The sequence below is a fragment of the Cupressus sempervirens genome, chromosome 9, assembly GCF_028749045.1.
Source record: "Cupressus sempervirens isolate cs-2001-9-10 chromosome 9, ASM2874904v1, whole genome shotgun sequence".
Taxonomy (NCBI): domain Eukaryota; kingdom Viridiplantae; phylum Streptophyta; class Pinopsida; order Cupressales; family Cupressaceae; genus Cupressus; species Cupressus sempervirens.
Window position 1 is genome coordinate 723,918,384 of NC_143126.1, and position 21,574 is coordinate 723,939,957.

The following is a 21,574-nucleotide window of genomic DNA, read 5'->3' on the forward strand; positions in this document are numbered from 1 at the left end:
TGTATATACATATATATATGTATATACATATATATATGTATATACATATATATATGTATATACATATATATATGTATATACATATATATATGTATATACATATATATATGTATATACATATATATATGTATATACATATATATATGTATATACATATATATATGTATATACATATATATATGTATATACATATATATATGTATATACATATATATATGTATATACATATATATATGTATATACATATATATATGTATATACATATATATATGTATATACATATATATATGTATATACATATATATATATATATAGAGAGAGAGAGAGAGAGAGAGAGAGAGAGAGAGACCACAAGGGCATGACAATGAGATGCAGAGATCACAAGGGCATGGTAACAAAATGTAACGATCACAAAGGCATGACAATGAAATGTTAGATCTCCACTAATCTCCGCAATCCACAAGATCTCTCTCTATATACATACATACATACATACATACATATATATAAATATTTATACATATATACATATAGACACACACACATATATATGTATATGTATATATATGCATACATATATGTATATGTATATATATATATATATACATATATGTATATGTATATATATATATACATATATATGTATATATATATATGTATGTATGTATGTATGTATATATATGTATACATACATACACACACACACACACACACACATATATACATGCATACATACATATACATACATACATACATACATACATCTACATATGTAATTTTATCACCTTGGAAAATTGTATTTGGTCCTACTAGGTGGGAACAATTGATTGTTTGTTTTATTGTACCTAATATGATGACAGTTCTATAGGAAATTCTAATCAACCTAGCTAATCAGCAACTAGACCCAGTTTACTGGGTGATGGCTTGTTTCTTTCTAAAAATATCTACTATGATATGTTTTTGTAAAATTTCTTGTGAACTTTGCCCATTATTCCTAGTTTTCATTATTTTTATGTGAGATTGTGAGGTAAGTTACTTACCATGGGTTGAGTGAGATTTATTATTTTATTATTTAGATTCTGAAATGTGTATGCATTTGGATCAATTTTTCTATTGTGCTAAGATGTAATAAGCACCTTAAAAACATCTCTTTGTATATGTAGATGCCAAAAAATTGGCAAAGACTTAAATCATGCAGTTCTGATCAATCAATGCAAATTAAAGAGAAAATCAGAAGAAACACAAGAAAATTTCAAATCAAAAATCACATCAAGTGATTAATTATCTATCAAATTGACAAGACCTAAATCGACTTTAAAAGCGGAGAAAAATAATTCAAATTCATAAAATGAAATTCAAAAAAAGGAAGAAGAAAAAGACAAAGTGTTGAGAATAAATAACACATGTATTAAATCAACAAAATTATTTATCCTCACAAAATGAAAAATCTCCCTTTTTCATTATAAAAGAATTAAAAATATCCTCGATTATCCTCAAAACCATGTTTGTTGGACTCTTTCTCCTAGTCTCTTATGAGAAATTTTCAGTTTCACTTTCACCCATCAGTCAAAAGTGAAAATCCTAATTCTTACCTAAACCCCTTCTGAAATTCTATAAATAGGAGAGAAATCCAAGAGGCAAAGGACCCAAGTCTTAGGCATTTGCAGTATAGGTACATTTTGACTCATCAGTTTAGCATTTCAATTATAGAAATATCATAGCATTTTAGCATTATTTTTGTTATTTAGCATCATTTATTACTTGTTAGTTCATTGCATCTTCATCTTGATAGCATATAATATGTATTTCAGTCATAGATCTTGCATGTATTCTTGTAGATGTGCATTTTAAGCATACTTCCATTCTAGAACTATCACTAAGATGTTGGTCTAAGAGCTATTTTAGTAGTTGTAGTTAGGGAAACATGAGACACTCATAGAGATTACATTATGATGATGATATCTTGGGTTTAGTCTAGTCATCATTAGTCTATTTGCATTCTACATTAAAGTTTCATAAATATGTGTTTACACCATGTAAAAATTGGCACCCACCATGGGGCGAACACAAAATCTCTATGTTTTTAAAATTTTCAATCTAATCTTTCATTTCTAATGTAGATCTATGTTTCTTGCTATTCTCTTCTGCAGATCTAATCGAATACAGGTTCTATAGTCTTCGGGAGGCCTCATATCAGCAAGAACAACATTTCAAAATCTTCCCAGAGCATACAAGGGTCGGATCTGAATCTTTTGGAATTTCTAAGATCTATTTCAACACTTCTAAGAGATATTCTAATGCTTATGAACTCTATTTTAATGCATTTAATCTTTTTGTAGTGCACATACATAGTTGTGTAATTGATTTACACAGTTCTCTAATGCATCTGCATCTTTCTATAGTGCTTTTGAAGAGTGTTGTAACACATTTAATCATTTTTGTAGCACAAATAAAGTGTCTTACAATGTATTTAACTTTCTTAAATCACATTTGCATGATTAAATAGTACATACAAGGTTTTCTGTAATGCATATGAACATTTCTATAGCGCATTTGGTAAAAATTACAATTTCCTAAATGTAACATCGAGATTTGAATATTGTTTGCTGGTAGGTCCCTTCTAAGGTAACAAAGAAGCTCTTAGATTGTAGACATCATGCAATAGGAATGAAGACCCTCATAAATGTGCCTAACCTTTGCTAGCTCCAAATCAGGTAAGTGGACCTCGACTCTCGTTGATTGAAAGTGCATCATTTCTAAGTTCCAAACATAGCTTAATAGAAGCATTCAATCTCATTGATTTGACATAGAAGTAGGCCTATGCTCTCAACTCCTTCAATTTGATCAAAATCTTTGACCTTCTATAAAGATTGGCCACAATTGAAAAGGGAAAGAATCCACGCATATCCTAAGTAGGAACCCCTCTATCTATAGTAGTATAAGGGTTGGTAATCAAAACTTCATGCCTATTATGTTTGGGAAATCAAAATATTAGGGAGATGCTCTCACTATACTCAAGTGATCAAACTCCCAGACCTATCGTGATTTCCATAGAAAGGCTACCTCCCGAGTTGCCTTAGCAAGGCCGGTGAGAGGGATTACCTCCCAATCTTGCATTCCCAATCGAATGCAAGCCACCTATGTTTGGAATATAGCCTTCCTCCAGTAGTCCCACAAGGGATTGCACCAAACCTCCCTAGCATTAGTGAGAAGCTCTCTTGTCACAAGAGAGGTAAATCTAAACATAGCTAGTTAAACACTAAAACCCACTAGTCACCATCTTTTAGATAACCTTGCTAGGAAGCCATTTTCTTCCATTTTCTAGGGACATGTGGTTTTATATGTTGTTTTTTTTTTTTTCTGCTATTGCACTTGGGAGTGCTTTAAAAACTTAATAACAAACACCAGTGCAGATCATAATCCTTCTAGAAAGATAAACTTCAAACTAGTATTGAGAAAATCTAGTCCAAGATGAAGACATTGCTGAATAAACCTGAAAGTAGCACATATACTACATAAAATTTTGCTTCTAAGCTTTCCTATAACACTTTTAATCTCTGTTGTAATGCAAATACCTATGTAACAGCACATATAAACCTTAACATAGTGCATCTGATTCATGAAGCAGAGCATATGGGAGTTTAAAAAGCACATCTGAGACTTTAAAAAATGCATATGATCACTGAAATAGTGCATATGATTACTGAAATAGCGCATTTGATCAATGAAACAATGCATTTGACTAGTCCTGTAACACATCTAAGAAAAATCATAAAATAGAGGCCATTCACGTGCATAATAATTCCAAAAAAATGATAAATTTGGATACCCTTTTCCTTGTTGGTATTCTACAAAATTTGAGAAATCTCATGTCTAACCGAAGACATCTTTTGAAACAAGCAGAGCTACGAGCATCATTATCAACTCAACAGTCACCAAATCCTCATTTCACACATCAAGCTACAAATGTTCAAAGACACACATACATCCCTTACCTAACTTCATGAAAGAGAAACTCATCCTATCAACATTAGCAAACACCTTGTCGAATCCAAATTGTTATAAAAAACAAATCATGGTCAACATAAACCATCACCCTTTGAAAAATGCCTAAAAACTAAAGGAATCAAACTCACCTTTCATGCCACCACATAAAATTGGTGTAGCCACAAAACTAAAATGATTGCCCATATGAGTGCTAGGATAGCTAGTAGAACCATCAAATGCATGAAACCTCTAAACCTCCTCAAACCTACTATGACAACATATTGCTTGTAGAACAAAGTCACTCACAAGTCACCCTTGTTCAATAAAAATTTGGATTCCATAGCCACAATGGGTTCATCTAATGCATGGGATGATAGAAGCATTGAAACTAAGATCAAATATTTTAAGAAAAATCCTGAACTTGTCGATATCATGGACAAGATACTTGAGAGACACAAAGAATGCTACATACTAGCATTAGCACAACAAGGCGCAAAATTGTCATCTGACTTTGATGTGACTAATCTAAAATGATACTAAGAAGAGTCACCCTTAGATATTTTCACACAAAAATTACAATACTTACAATTGGAAATGGAAAGGATGAAGCGAGGGAAAATATAACCCGCAGAGTTTAGTCTTGAAAAGGTGTGTCCCCTACCATTCGATAAAAGCATTACCTTCATATCTTTCCCTCCAACTGTGCAAATACCAAAATATGATAAATATTTTGGTCCATCAGATCCACAAGATCACCCTAGGCAATTCTATATGCTAAGTATGGATTTTGTCCATGACACAACTTACCTAATGCATCTATTTCCCAAGAGCCTTAGGGGTCAAGAAATGGAGTGATTCCCTAAGATACCCTCCAATATTAAAATGTTTGACCAATTGGCTTCTATTTTTATCACCTAATATTCTTATAACATTGAAAGGGAATTTACAATGATCAATTTGTGCAACAAAAAAAAACTTCCTAGTGAATCATTCAAGGCCTTCCTACGATGGTGGAGGCACACGTTTGCTAAATATCGTAGAGACATACTAAACAAAGAGAAAATAGATACCTTCATTAATAGTCTCTCAAAACCCATGAATTACTAGCTCCAACTCCAAGGGCCTAAAGATTTTTAAACTACCTTAGAAAACATCGCTAAGGTAGAAGAAACCTTGCTAAATAATGACATTATTAAACTATCTAAAGATGGTAAGGGTTTCTCAAACAATTCCACATAGAATCACAATTCCTTTGATCGGTCCACTGACAAACAAAAATTGTGGTGGAGAAACAATAACAAAAACACCACCAATAATGGGGTGGTTGAAGCCAACCATGTCAAACCTCAAACTCAACCCCCTCTAGATCAACTAGGTCCCATTTTCAATGCCACCAATCTAAACACACCTCAACAAAATAAAGCCTATATGTTTTACAGATGTAACATGAAAACTCCCTCTATGTCTAATCAAATAGTTGCTTACAATCAAGCTCCTCCCCCATGAAGATATCAATCTTCCAATATAGCTAAGGAGTATACACCCATAGGGGTGTCTTATGAGAGTGCTTTACAAACACTCTTGGCCAATGAACTCATTGTGTTACTTGAGGCCAAACCATATCAACCCCAAGTCAAACTGAGGTGATAGAATGAAAAACACATTTGTGTCTATCACCAAAATAGGGGGTATTTAACAAACAACTATTTCACCCTTAAGGGAACCATATAAAAATTAATCAATGATGGAACTATCAAAATAAACAACCTTAGAAATATTGAAGACCATATGACCTTCACAAATCCCTTCATGAGTCATGGAAATGGTGAATCCTACAAGGTCAATCAAAATGCACCTCCTCAACCAAGGTTAATTATGCACATCACTATGATAATACCATTGGCATGATCTCCAAACTTGATGACATCGTAAATGTCAATATAGTCAAAGATAAAAGAAAAAAACAATCTTTGAACATTGTTACCTGACAACAAGCCTCTAAAGTTATCCTACCAAGACTTGTGACAATCTCGATCATGCAGCTCCAATTTCCTCCTTACCCAAGTACAACCTAGTCAACCAATTACTTAAGACTTTGGCCCATAGCTCCATTTTTGAACTATTGTAGATCTCCCCAGAGCATAAAGAAATACTCACCAAAGCCTTAGTACCAAATGACCTAGATGTGAGTAGATTTCAGAACATGGTTAGCAATCTGGTTGCCCCTCAGTGCGTATCCTTTTTAGCCCAAGACAACATGTCTATCATCCAGCCACAAAAATCTCCTTTGCATATTGAAGTCTTCATCCATAGAAATAGAGTTAAGAGAGTATTAGTTGATGGTGGGGTTGGTCTCAATATTTGCACACTTAATTTAGTAAAAGCCCTAGGGTATACAAAGGATGTTGTTGACCCAAGAAAGAAAATTACCATCAAAGCTTATGATGATGAAGTAAGATCCTCTAAAGGCATGGTCATTCTGCCAATTAGAGTAGGACCAGTGGTGAAAGAAATTGTTTGTCATGTTTTAGACCTTCAATTGACTTATAACATTCTATTGGGAAGATCGTGGATTCATGACATGCAGGCCATTCCTTCCACCTATCATTAGCAAGAGGTAACCATACCTAGAGATCAACACTTTGCCCAGTGTTGTAACTCCCTTGTCCCTCATAATAGGGAAGAAATTGGCACACTAACAGATGACATCAGCCAATTCATAACTACAAACACTTCACACTCTACTAACCAAATTGACAACCACTCATCAACATCAACTAAGGGTAAAAAGAAAGTGGGTTGTTTGAGTCCTTTCATTTCTTCACCATCATAATTCAAAGACCCTAAAAAATCACACTACGAAGAAATGGATAAATTGATGAAAGAATTTGATAGAAAGTTTAAATTACACTGCAAAGGGGTGGGAAAGTACTTAGTCTCCCTATTTGATCCCCCATTTTCTTTGAGATCTTATGGAAAACTGTCATCAACCAAGCCTTATCATGCACATTTTATCAAAGAAAGTGGTGCATCTCCAAACTTAGTGGAAGAAATTAGTCAACAAAACATTGACATCTCCCCTCACCTATACAAAAAAGGTTTTGACCTAATGAAAAAGATGGGATACATAGGAGATGGTCCCTTAGGAAAAGGGATAGGCATCATAGAACCTCTAATGGCACAATTTAGGTCCAATAAGTCCAAAAAAAGGGTTGGGTATGGTGGATAATCCAAGGCACAAACCTCTTCTGAAACTCATCCTAAGCATAATGATCCCTCTTCTTCCACCTTGGTGTGGGTACCTAAACAGAAGGACACTTATAGCTCAACAAAAACTGACATCATAAACATGAATCTATCCCTCTATGGTTTACATCCCATGAAAGACACATCCATAAATACCTCCAATAATGAAGAAAATGATGATTCCACTAAATGGGAATTTGAATCATTATCCAAGGAGTCTCTTCATGATAAAGAATGTGATGTTGTCCACATAACCACCTCTGATAGTTTGGCTACACAAGTAACAAACTCTAGTCTAAGACCCACTTCACTGAGAATTAGAGTACAACAAAGCAGCTTAGAAGATGATGAACATGTTGAAGATTTCAATTTCAAACACTATTCCCTTCTTTCTAGCAGAAGTTGAAGATGATTACTATAAGCCTCTTGCAAGCTCTACTTTTCTTGATACTCTAGAAGAAGCCCATGTCATAGATCTAACAAATACAACATGTGAGCCATCTAATGAAATTATGTCTTTAAACCCCACTGAACCCTTTCCATACTATGAATCACTTTCCCTAGTCCATCTTGAACTCATTAACTAGGATACAACCAAGCCTCAGCACATCATTCATTTTGACATTGATCATGAATTTTTCATCGACCTTAACATGGTTGAACCATCTCATCGATGAAGAATGAAAGAAGGGAATATAATCAAGTCTGGTATTAATCACCTCAATCACACTAGAATAGGGCGAGCATTCCACAACCTTAATGATCACTACCAAGTTGTGGCTGATCTCAAGAAAAAATGGAAACAAATAGAAGTGACACATCCCAAGGTGAAAACCCAACTATGGCACCCATAGATGGGATAATTGATACCTTACCCAAACACTCTGAGGAAGGATCTTCTATTTTTATTGAACCAATAGAACTAGTCAACATTGGCATAGAACAAGAACCAAGGGTGATTTATTTGGCATAGTCCTTAAGCACAGAGGAAAGAAAGGCATTCATTAACTTCTTTGAGGAAAGACATATAAGCTTTGCATGGTCTTATGTAGACATGCTTGGCTTAGATCCAACTTTAATCCTCCACCATCTCAAAATTTCCTTGGAGGTCAAGCCAGTAAAACAAAAACTTAGAAAGATGCATCCCCATATAGCTGTATTATTCAAAGAAGAGTTAGAAAAATTAATCAACACCGATTTCATCCAGCCCTTGGCATATGCATCATGGATATCCAATATTGTTCCCATATTAAAGAAGAATGGTAGCATATGCATCTATATCAATTTCTGAGATTTAAACAAAGCATGCCCCAAAGATGATTTTCCCCTTCCTAACATTGACACCATTGTCGATCTAACAGCAGGTCACTCCATGTTTTCACTCATGGACAAGTTTTTAGGGTATAATCAAATCAAGATAGCACTAGAAGATCAGGAGAAAATATCTTTTACTTGTGCATGGGGCACGTTTTGTTGGAATGTGATGCCTTTTGGGCTAAAATATGCTGGGGCTACCTATCAATGGGCTATGACCACTATTTTTCATAATATGATGCATATCTTTATAGAAGATTATGTGGATAATTTTTTTGCCAAATGCCAAAGGCATGAAGAACATCTTCCTATATTGGCCAAGATATTCACCCATCTATAAGCATTCAAAGTCATGCTCAATTCCAAGAAATGCACCCTTGGCATCAAATCAGGAAAACTTCTAGGATACATTGTCTTAGCTAAAGGAGTACAAGTTGACCCGAAGAAGGTACAAGCCATAATCAGTATACAACCTCCAAAGAACTTGAGTCAATTACTTTCCCTTCAAGGTAGGCTTCAATCAATTCGAAGGTTCATTTCTTAGTTGGGTGAAAAGTGTATACCTTTCATACACTTGCTACACAAAGACATAAATTTTAAGTGGGATGATTACTATCATAAGGCTTTTGACTTACTTAAAACCTACTTGATGAATCCACCCATGTTAATACTTCTTGTATCACACAAGCCTTTGTTATTGTACATCTCTTTAACAAATAAGTCAATTGTAGCCCTGCTAGCACAAGAAAATGACCAAGGAAAAGAATAGGCCATCTATTACATTAGTCATACCTTGGTCAACTATGAACTCAATTACTCTTTTGATGAAAAAGCTTGTCTAGCCATAGTTTTTTCTTCCCAAAAGCTACATCATTATCTCCTAATGCACAAGGTCAAGGTAATATCAAAAATTAGTCCCCTCAAATATCTCCTTAGCAAAACAACATTAACAGGAAGATTGACCAAATGGGTTATGATACTAAGTGAATTTGACATTGAATATGTTGATAGGAAGGAAATAAAAGGACAAGCCATTACCAATCAATTGGCAGAGGTACCTATAAAGAGGTCCAACCCTATCCTAGCTGACTTCCTAAGCATGCACATCCTTTAGATAGAGCCCATGACATGGAAATTATATTTTCATGGTTCCTACACACACCATGGATCAGGCACTAGTATTTTGTTCATCATGCCACTTGGTGTTACCATCCCTAAATCTTACATGTTGCTTTTCCCTTGCACTAACAACATGGTAGAATATGAAGCTTTGATCTTAGGTCTCAAGCTCACTTTAGAATGGAAACTAACAATGCTAGAGGTTTATGGAGACTCACAGTTGGTCATCAATCAGGTCACTGACACTTACCAGACCAAAGATAAAAAATTATTGCCCTATAAGAATATGGTTGACACACTCAAGGCATGTTTTGTTCACATTACCTTTGAGAAAATTCCTAGAGAGAAGAATAGAGCAACAGATGCTATGGCCACCTTGACCTCCTTACTCCAACTCCTAGAGCAGCACAAGCAGTATGAATTCTTAGTGGAAGAGGTGGTTCAACCCACATTTACTCACCTCAATTCCCATGTCATTTTCCACTTAAACACTCTTGATTCCCTTTGGTATAACCCCATCAGCACCTACCTTTGTGATAATACCATTCTGTCTAACCTTTCACGTAACCAAAAGTGAAATTTCATTCTACAAAACTCTTGCTACTCTTTGGTGGTTGATACGTTGTATAAAAAGAGTCTTGATGGTACTTTATTTAGATGTCTCATAAAGGACGAGTCTAGAGTCACTCTACAGGAAGTCCATGTAGGAATTTGTGGGTCACACTCTAGTGGGTTTTCACTAGCAAAGAAGATTCTTAGAATGGGCTATTTTTGGCCAACCATGGAAAAGGATTCCATCAACTATGTCAAAATTTCCAAAAATGCCATACCTTGTTCATGCACCAGCCCAAGAGCTCAACCCTTTGGCCACACCATGGCTTTTTTATTAGTGGGGTTTTGATTTGATTGGAGCCATCCATATGCCTTCCTATAGTAGATATAAACTACCAAATACTTCACCAAGTGGATCGAAGTGGTGCCACTTGTCGACTCTATAGGAAAAAAAATTCATCCTTCATCCTAAACCATATTATTTGTCAATTTGGCATACCCCATTCCATTGTCATAAACAATGCCCTATACTTTAAAAATCAAATACTTGATGAATTATGTAAAAAAATTCATATTATACACCACTCCTCATCAATTTATTATTCCCAAGGCAATAGCCAAGTGGAGGCCACCAACAAAACCATCATCAACATCCTTAAAAGAATCATCAATGATATTGGTAGAGATTGGCATCTACATCTTAACCCCACCCTTTGGGCCTATAAGATGAGTGTTACAACACCTACAATCATGACACCTTTCTCCTTATTTTATGGCTATGAACCTATTCTTCCTTTAGAGGTTGAGATCCTATCCTTAAGAGTTACCCTTCAAGATGTCCTATCAGATGAGGATTACAGAGTGGCCTGTCTAGAGAAGCTAGAGGTGTTAGAAGAACATCAGCATGCAACACATGACCACCTCAAAGTGTATTAGAATAGGCTATCAAGACATTACAACAAAAAGGTCAAACTATGTGTCTTTTAGATTGGTGACCTCGTGCTTTGAGAGAACCCTAAAAACTAAGTAGCGAGGGAAAAGAAAGGTAAATGGGAGGCCAATTAGATTGGTCCCAATATTATCATAGAGTATTTTAGGAGTGGTACCTATAGACTTTCAAATTGTGATGGCATAGACCTCATGGAACCCATCAATAGTATCCATCTCAAACGATTTTATGTCTTGAACTCTGGAAAACACAACAAAAATACCAAAAAAAGAAGAAGCTATTTTGGGTACAAAAGAAGCAATAATGACACATTTGGTTTGAAAAGGGGTGAGAGACAACACCTTTGGACTTCCCTAAACAATATAAGTCATTCAATGCTGAAAAATACTCAAGATAGCCCTCAAGAAATTGTCTCTAGACAATTTTTGCTTGTTTAAGGCTCATCTAGCACTGTCAAGTTAATTTCACACATACCCATTTGAGAAACACTTTTGGGTTATAGTTTCATGGTTCTTAGGCATCAAATGTAGTTCACAATATCAAAAACAACCAATATGACAACAAAAAAGGGGAGAACAAAAAATGGAGGGCAATAGGGAGTCTAATTATGTATTGAAATACCATAGACATGAATTGTAGGATGACACAGGCAAGAGGACGAATAACTAGGGCCAAAGGCTCACCTAGCTATCCAAACCACCTTGCAAGAGTCAACACAATGAAAATGAACAAAAAGAATAGAAACCAAAGGAGGAAGAAGAGTGAATTACTTTTATTGATTCATTAAAATATCTTCATACATGCCCAGCTGTAAGGCCTTCTGGGTTACAACCAATTACAAATACATTCACATTCAAAGGTCCAACCACAAATTCACACTTTCAGTTATGCTCTCTAATCTTCTTCCCAAAAGCTTCTCCAAAACTTCTCCTCTTCCCAAAACTTCATCGAAAACTTACTTAACTCTAAGCCTAAACTCTCTATTTCTACTTGCCAAAATGGCTTACAGAACATTTTAGAACATAAAGAAGCCACAAGTTGGCTCTCAGCAAATATAACTACCTATACCAAAATTAAATGTGAGCAAAGAAGACCCAAATAGGAACCAGACACATATTACTCGGCAAAAGAAAGCTTCCCCAAATTGGCACTCAGCATACACTTGGTAACTCGGCACATAAAACACTCGGCATGCACTAAATAACTCGGAACATGAAGAAACACTCAACATACACTAGGTAACTCAACACATGAAGGAATGCTAAAATAACTCAGCACATGAAGAGTGCTACAATAACTTAGCACATGAAAAGTGCTATAGTAACTCGGCACATGAAGAGTGCTATAGTAACTAGGCACGAACTGTAGAATGAATAAAATGAGTAGGATAACAAGGCAACCCAGGATGCTCCTGCATCAGACAACTGGGGTTGAAAGAAATGATTCTCCTGAATCATTGAGATGTCCCAACTTGAGCTGAATCTAACTCAAATTGAGAAATCCATGAAGCATCTTCAATAGGTTTGTTCTTCCACTTCACCAAATATTCATAGTAATGTTTTCCTCTTGTACTCCTGCCAACTCTTTGATCCAATTTCTATTCAACTTCTTCAATATGCTTCTTAGGATAATCATCTGGTATAACAACTTCATCCTTTGAATCATGATACTTATGCAAATTGGCAATATTAAATATAGGAGATATATCCATGTCATCAAGTAACTCAACTTCATAAGAATTACCACTATCAAACTTCTTCAAGATCTTACAAGGTCCAAATTTCTTCATCTTCAGCTTGCTATATGTTCCAATTGGGAATCTTTCTTTCTTTAGATGAACCATCACCTCATCACCAACTTGAAAATCATGGTGCCTTCTATACTGATCAGCATTATCCTTATACTTCTAATTGCTTTGTTCCAACCTCAACTTCACTTCCTTATGCAAACACTCCATAAAATTAGCAAATTCTTCTCCTGCAGTGCTTTTCTTTTCTTCACCAGCAGCATCTCTCAAATCTTATATACCTCTAGGATGCATTCTGGTAACAATCTCAAAAGGTTTCTTCCCTGTACTCCTATTAACAAAATTTTTATATGCAAATTCAACTTGTGCCAATACCATCTCCCAATTACTCAGCTTATTCCCAAGTAAACATCTCAGCAAATTACCCAAGATTCTATTCACAACCTTTGTCTCTCCATCTATTTGTAGATGGAATTTATAACTAAACTTCAATTCAGTACCCATCTTCTTCCACAAATTCTTCCAAAAATAACCAACAAACTTACTATCTCTATCTGAAATAATGCTTCTTGGTAATCCATGCCATCTCACAATCTCTTTAAAGAAAATTTCAGCAACATGCTCAGCATCTGATGTCTTCTTACATGGTATAAAATGAGCCATCTTAGAAAATCTATCCACTACAAAAAATATAGAATCATACCCCTTCACTATTTTAGGCAATCCAAGAACAAAATCCATACTAATGTCAGTCCAAGGTTTCTCAGGAACAGTACTAGGTGTATACAAACTAGTATTTTGACTTACTCCCTTTGCAACTTGACAAACTCTACAACTCTTTACAAATTTTTGAACATCCTTATAAATTTGTGGCCAATAATATTTCTCTTTCATAAAACTCAATGTCTTATCAATTCCAAAATGTCCAACTAATCCACCACTATGTTTTTCCTTAATCAAATTCAACCTCATAGGACTTCTAAGAATACACAACTGAATACCTTTGAACAACATACCTTCTTGAATGAAATACTCATCATACTTACTTATGTGATCTATCAGATTTGGTGCTCTACACTATCTCCATGCCTCAGAAAAATTAGGATCAACATCATATAACTCTTTCATCTCATCAAAACCAAGAACTTCAACTTTCATTTTAGTCAACAAAGAACGTCTTCTACTCAATGCATCAGCAACTTTGTTAGTAACTCCACTCTTGTGCTTGATCACAAATGTAAAAATCTACAAATACTTAACCCACTTCATATGTCTTTGATTCAATTTATGTTGACTTCCCAAGTATTGCAAAGCTGTATGATCAGTATACAACACAAACTCATTAGGCATCAAATAGTGTCTCCACTTCTTCAAATCAATCTTGGTAAAATACTTTGCTCCACTCAAAAAATCCATTAAGTCATCCATCGTTGGCATAGGAAACCTATATTTCACTATGATCCTTTTAATGGATCTGGAATCAGTACACATTCTCCATTCTCCATTCTTTTTAGGTGCTAATAGAGTAGGTACATCACATGAACATTCTTCATTTTACTGATATTGACCAGATTGTCAAAGTTGACATGACATAGCCTTCTATGCCATAACCATTCATCATCAAATTTTGCAAAAAAACAAGAAACATCATCCCTATCAAGGTAAAATAGATTACTTCTTTTTTGATCTCCTTTTCCTATCAATTTACCATCAGTACCATAGATTTTTGCAGTTTTGTTTCCAAATTCTACTTTGCATCCTACATTGCCTAACTGTGAGACACTCAGCAAATTGCAATTTAATCCTTCAACATAGTATGCATTATCACATGAAATTTATTCTATATTCTATAAGCTTAATGGAGCCTTTTCCTTTTATTTGACATGGAGCATCATAACCAAATCTAACACTATTTCCATCATACTGAGTAAAGTTAACAAACTTACTTTTGTCTCTTGTCATGTGATGTGAGCATCCACTATCTATGATCCATCTGTCATTCTTTTTTATACATGTTACCAGTGTTGTAGGTTCTTCTTCATTAGAATTGTCCTTCATGGCTACATAAACAACTTCATCATCATTATCATCAAAATTCTCTTCAACAATATAACACTTCTTGCCTTTGTCTTTGTAATCTCTCTTATCATCTTCTCTTCTATATTTGTACTTGTTGCCTTCCTTTTAATCCTTTTTCTATGCACACCTTGCAGCAATATATCCTACTTCATTTCAATTGAAACAAATGATAGGCATCTTAACTTTGAACTTTCCTTTACCTCTGTGAAATCTTCTAGCTAGGAATGCTTCCAATTGTTCCATATCTTCCTCATCAGTGCTACTATCACTGGATACATATTTCATTTGTCTTCCTTTCTTTGATTTGACCTATTCAACATCTTTCAGTGATAGCTTGGCCTTGAAAGAAGATTCAACATTCTTAGGTCTGTAGTTGTCAAAGTTAGATAACTCAAATGCAGTGAGTCTACCCACTATTCCTTCAAAACTTAGATTGTTTCCTGGTATACATCTTAGCTCTTGTATTGTTCATACTCTAATAGCATAGATAGGGAGCAAGGTTCTTAAGAACTTACTATTAATAGTATCTTCATCCAATTGACCACTAAAACATCTTATTGCACTTACCATTTCCTTTATTCTAGTGCCATACTAAGCAACATTCTCACTTTCCTCCATTTTCATATCATCAAACTTTCCTCTGAGGCTTTCTCTTTTTTCTCTTTGGACATTTCGATCTCCTCCATAGATGTCTGATAGGGCTTTCCACATTTTGAATACAGTGGCACATCCTTTGATATCATCGAATTCAGCATAGTTGAGTGCAAAAGCAATCTCCAACATTTTCTGATTGTATTCCTATTTGTTTTTCAAATCTTCTGCAGTAAGAGTACCAGTTGGATCAACATGTTCAGTAACAATTGAATTTTGGGCATAATCTCCTATGGATCCAAGATGTAGCTTCATCAAACTTTTTCATGAAACAAAGTTGTCTTTGTTGAGCTTGGGAACTTCTCTCTTCGGCATTGTGATCTTTTTTGCTTCTAGTCTCTTTAAACTGAATCAACAGTTTGGCTCTGATACCAATTGTTAGAATTCTTTAGAATAACTGAGAGGGGGGGTGAATCAATTATCCAAGGTCTAAATGCCCTAATAATAATTTTTCACCAATTATAGAGAGCCCATGAACTTTTCATCCATCCAATCTTAAATCAATCAACTTAGCAAGTTATAGTAAATCAATATGCAGGGATAAAACATGCAAGATCAACACATGACACAATGATTTACGTGGAAACCCAATTTGGGCAAAACCACTAGTAACATGCTACTTAATTCTCACTCTTCTAAAGTGATGCCCTATTAAAAGCCTGCCTTGTTAAAGGCTTACAACACATTGTTAAATGTGACCTTGTTAGAGGATTTCACCATACTGTTAGGAATGGGCCTAGTAAAAGGACTTTGGAACATTCACTTGGAATGTCACCCTGTTAAAAGATTTACAACATGGCTATTAAACCAACCTAAGTCCATAGCATTTAAACTAACTATTACAAATGCTAGAGAGTAACACTAATTTCTTTTTGATCTGATACAACTTACAACATATCTTGCAAATTTTAGATCACACTTCAGTTCAATCCTTTGCTTGGCTTTAATCACTTCAACTCTGACAGCTTGTCATCTCAAGCTTCATCTTCTTGAGTCTTCTTACTCATCATACCAATGCAATCATCCTTGTGGTCATCTATCGAAATAGAGTTTCTATACTTTCTTCTCCTTAGCACCTTCTTCAGCATTTCATGCTTTCATGCTTGACCTCCTCCTATTTTCTTCATAGCCTTGTGACTCATTAAATAGAAATTTGGATTGCCTTTCACACTTGATTCTCCCTCTCCAACTTTAGGGTTTCAAATAGATTAGGTAGGATACAATGTATCCACCCCATATATTGCTCTTATCTAGAAACTTCATCTAGAGTCCAGTTGTATTCCCCAAAAATGTTCTACATGGTGTTCTATGCCACCAGCTCATCATTCTTATCTTCTATTTGATTCACAAAATTCTAGATAACAACCTTGTTGGCTCAGATCTGGAAAATCTTCGATCTTCAAAATAATGCAGCAACTCAGCATTATTGGTTTGCTGATGCTTGGCACCTTCTATGTTACTCGGCACTTGTATCCTGCTTGACATCTGATCTTCACTCGGCACTTGATCTTCACTCGGCACTTGTTTCTTGCTTGGCACTTGAAGATCACTTGGCATCTATTCTTTACTTGGCATTTGAACTTGCTCAGTTTCAATTAAGAATTTTTTCAGCACTAACTAGCTTTCTCCGCTCTCTCTCTAATAAACTTAGTTAGGCTTTACAAAATGACTTAGCTAAAACCTTACATCTTTGATGTGTTTTAGTGTGTGCATTCTTTATGTCTTAGAGTATGTCATCAATACACTATTTCATCAATGGCTTAGCTGATCCTTGTACTTCATTACAGCACCATAACTTCAACCTTTCTCTAGGTTTTCTAGTTACATCTTATTGATTGCCTCCTCCTTGTCAATCAACCAATTGATAGTATTTGGATCACTAAAGCAATTGTCATTCCTGCAAGTAGCAAGTTTGAAATCAATGACAAAACAATGATTGAGAACATTCTTTACCAGTTCCATTACTTTTTATGTATGATCTCTTCAATCATTTCCAACAATCTCCCTCATGAGCTTTTCAATCATTTCCAACAATCTCCCTCATGAGCTTTTCAATCATTTCCAACAAGCACCAACTGTAGAATGAACAAAATGAGCAGGATAACAAGGCAACCCAGGATGCTCTTGCATCATAGGAAAATCAATGCACATCTCAACTATCCATCTTGACCAACACTCACCAATGCTTGTTTTAGCCCTCGTCTAACCCATTTGATGTCCCAAACTCCTTTCATTACCACTTGTATCCTGCATAGTCATCCATGCCCATGTTTCTGCCTTCTGGCCCATCTTGGGTCTCCTTACCTCTCTAGGTGCCTCACACTATCCTTGTTGCCCCTATATTCCAAAAAATCTCCCTCACATCTTCATCCCACTCCCAATAATCCCAAAATTGTCTAAAAATATTTTAAAAAATTCAAAAATCATCTAAAAATATTTTTAAAAACTAATAATCCTCTAAAAATATCAAAAAAATTCAAAAATCCTCCAAAAATATCAAAAACATCCAAAATTTGCCAAAAAATATCAAAAAATTTAAAAATCCTCTAAAAATATTTTTAAAATCCAAAAATTATGAAAAAATTCAAAAATTATCTAAAAATTAGCAAAAAAATAAAAAATTGTCTAAAATTATCAAAAAGAGTTTAGAATTTGCCCAAATTTTCCAAAAACATTCAAAAAAGGGTCATAATTGCCAACCATAGTTGTAAGTGCTCGAAAAATTAACAACAACCAAAAATTCCTTTCAATTTCTACCTTTCTCCGACTTAATAGGTTATATAACATCTGAAGTGCCTCAATGGTATTAAGAAGTAGTGTAGTAATGTCCTAAAACATCTCATTGGGATTTGGAAAATTTGGCATAATGTGAATAGCGCAAGACGCATCGACAAAGTCCTCTTTCCCACTCTTATAACGAACAATAATTCCCAATGGATTATTAGTCTTATTTATGTTGCAGTGGCCATGATTGGTCTAGTCCCCTTCAAAAAAAATATCAATACTATCCTAAAAGCCTAGATATCTATCAGACTCTTTCATCCTCATCCAACTAGGGGCACAAAATAAGTAAGCATAAGCATCTAAACTTGGCTCCCCCTCCAATGCCTTTTTAGGCCTCAAGTGCCTTTTTCAAGGCCCAAGCGCCTTTTTAGGCCCCTCTAGTGCCTTTTTGGCCTCACAGCACCTTTTTCAAGGCCCAAGTATCCATTTTGGACCCGTCCAATGCCTTTTTAGGCCCCACAAACACCTTTTTTGGTCTCAAGTGCCTTTTAAAGACCCCTCAAGTACTTTTTTGGGCCCAAATTCCTTTTCTTTAGGCCACGTTTCTCCATTTTCAAGGCCCAAACGTCCTTTTGGGCTCCCAACATGCCCTTTTGTGTCCAAATGCCTTTTTCAAGGCCCTATTTCACTTTTGTTGAGGCCCAAGTGTCTTTTTCAGGACCCCAACATGCCTTTTGGGTCCAAGCACCTTTTTCAAGGACTATTTAACCTTCTCAGGCCTTGAGTGCCCCTTTTGTGTCCCAAGTGCCTTTTTATAGGTCTCAAGAATGTCCATCTCGGCACACACCTAGAGGACTATCCCAACATTGGCCTTAAATTGTTTGTAACTATTGTTAACTTATACAAAGTTATGCCTTACACATCACAACTCCCCATACATTGCATAACTCTATATTCCTTTTTCATCACAAGCCCACATAGACATACTCGCCTACCCATCAACAGTTATCCCTACTTTACAAATTGTATTATCCCCACTTATACAAGAGATTAAAACTGTTTTGATATTTTCCACAAAAACAAAAACATTCAAATCTCTATCAAACATGCCAAAAATGTTTGCATATTCAACAAAAACACAAAAACATCCATATATATTCTGCAAAATACCAAAAACACACATGGCAAGACATTATGATCAACATCAGTTGTCCCCTTGATTGCCACAACAACAAGTACAATCTTTTTATTCTCCTACGATGACAATGACAACATTACATTTCAACAGTATATGGTAGATTATTTATTCTGGCCTCCTTGGGAGAGGTGGTAAAATAGGGTGTCCAATCAATGGTGTCTCTTCTGGCCTAGCTCCAAACAAAGAAGCCCATAGTGTCCACCACCTTCACACCCACACTGCATCCATGGGAATTGGAAACCTCTTGCCATGTAACTATGCATTCGGCAGCTATGTGAATTCCCTATCTATGAACTGTGACTCTCGCCGGTCCTCATTTAGGAATTCCTGATAATAATGTCCCATCCAATAGGCATCTTCATAATGTACCTTAACTATTTGGTGCATTTCCATGAACACATTATCCACCAACTTGTTAACCCCTAGTGCAGTGACCTCTCATTGTACCACATCCCGCCGCTATTGCATTTGATCAGTCATCATTTGCCAGCGCTCCATGTTTTCTTTTGCCTTACCCAAATGCTGATGAAATTGTCTCACCTTTCCCTCACTTAATGTTAACCACTCCTACAACTTCAATGCAAAGGAGTTCACCTTTCACAATTGCTTCTCTAAAAGACTCTGACTATGACTGCAATAATACTAGTTCATTCTAAGCACTCTCTAACCCCACTTGCACCATCTTTAGTGATTCCTACAATTGCTGAGTCTGTGACCATTTTGCCTACATCCCTACATCACTTCCCTCTACTCGTGAATTATCCACACATAGCTCTATCTCTAATGACTGCACCTGCACCGCCTCTACATCCACCACTACTTGTAATCATCTTGCCCCTATCTATGCTCTATTTTCCCTCACCTTCTCCATCAATCCTAGCAAAAATACAACCTTCTATTTTGCATTCTTGATGCAAACTCTCTTTACAACCAACATTCTCCATAATCCTTCCACCTCTCATGATGAGTGATCTTTGCCTCCCATCTCTAGTCATGGCTCCTCCATATTTACACTGCTTGTTCCTCCTTTTGTTGACCCTTGTCTCGATGTCCCAAGGCTAATCAATCGATGCATCACACTCATTACTTCACCCCCACCCACACCTCCTACATCCTTTGGAGCTTCTCCCATGCACTTTTCAAGAGATTTTATTTCCCCTAACTCCTCCTCTGCTCTTAACACACTCTTCATCTTCCCAAGTGGATTGTTCTCCACCTATATCATTGGCTTGTGATCTAATACCACCTACAATGCCTATTGTGCTGCCATCCTTGACAACATCATCAATGAAGATAAGGGTGTTTCTTTAGCCCTCATTCCCCCCTATTTAGGTTGCACCGACCTTTTTCCCCCCTAACTTGCCTCAACTAGCCCTAAAATTAACACTTGGAGTTTTGACTAATCCACCCACTCCTCGAAGAAATTTTCCTAATGTGCTTTGCTCTTCACCCTTGCATGATCCACCTTCCTTGGCTAACATCAACCTACATGTTGTGACTAAGCTGGTGAGCCTGACATACTTTCACTCATGCAATTCCTACAACTTCTTAATACATCTAATAATCACATTCTACTTTTCACCTTACCTTGATCCATTCCCATGTTATCCACTTACTTATAACCACCAATCACCTGAGACTTGTTCTTTGCTAGTCCTCCACATATCAGCTCTCTACATCCTACCACATTGGTACTTAGTACACTTGACCCTTGGCTCTAACATTTAGCCATCCCAATTCCCACTGATGCACATTGGCCACCAGAGTCCACTGCTAAATTACCACTGATAGATCCCACACTTTCTTACTTGCCTAGTACAATAGTTGCTCCTTGGTAGAACTAAACAAACTCGATACTATTATGCATAACTGGAAGCATGCCAAGTCTGCAAATAATGATTTCCTATGCTATCATGTGCTTTTGGTGCCTTGATGATGTACTTGAATAGAGGTACCAGGATAAAGTCATGATCTTTTTATTGGTTTTTCACTATTTAGCTCAAGTGAT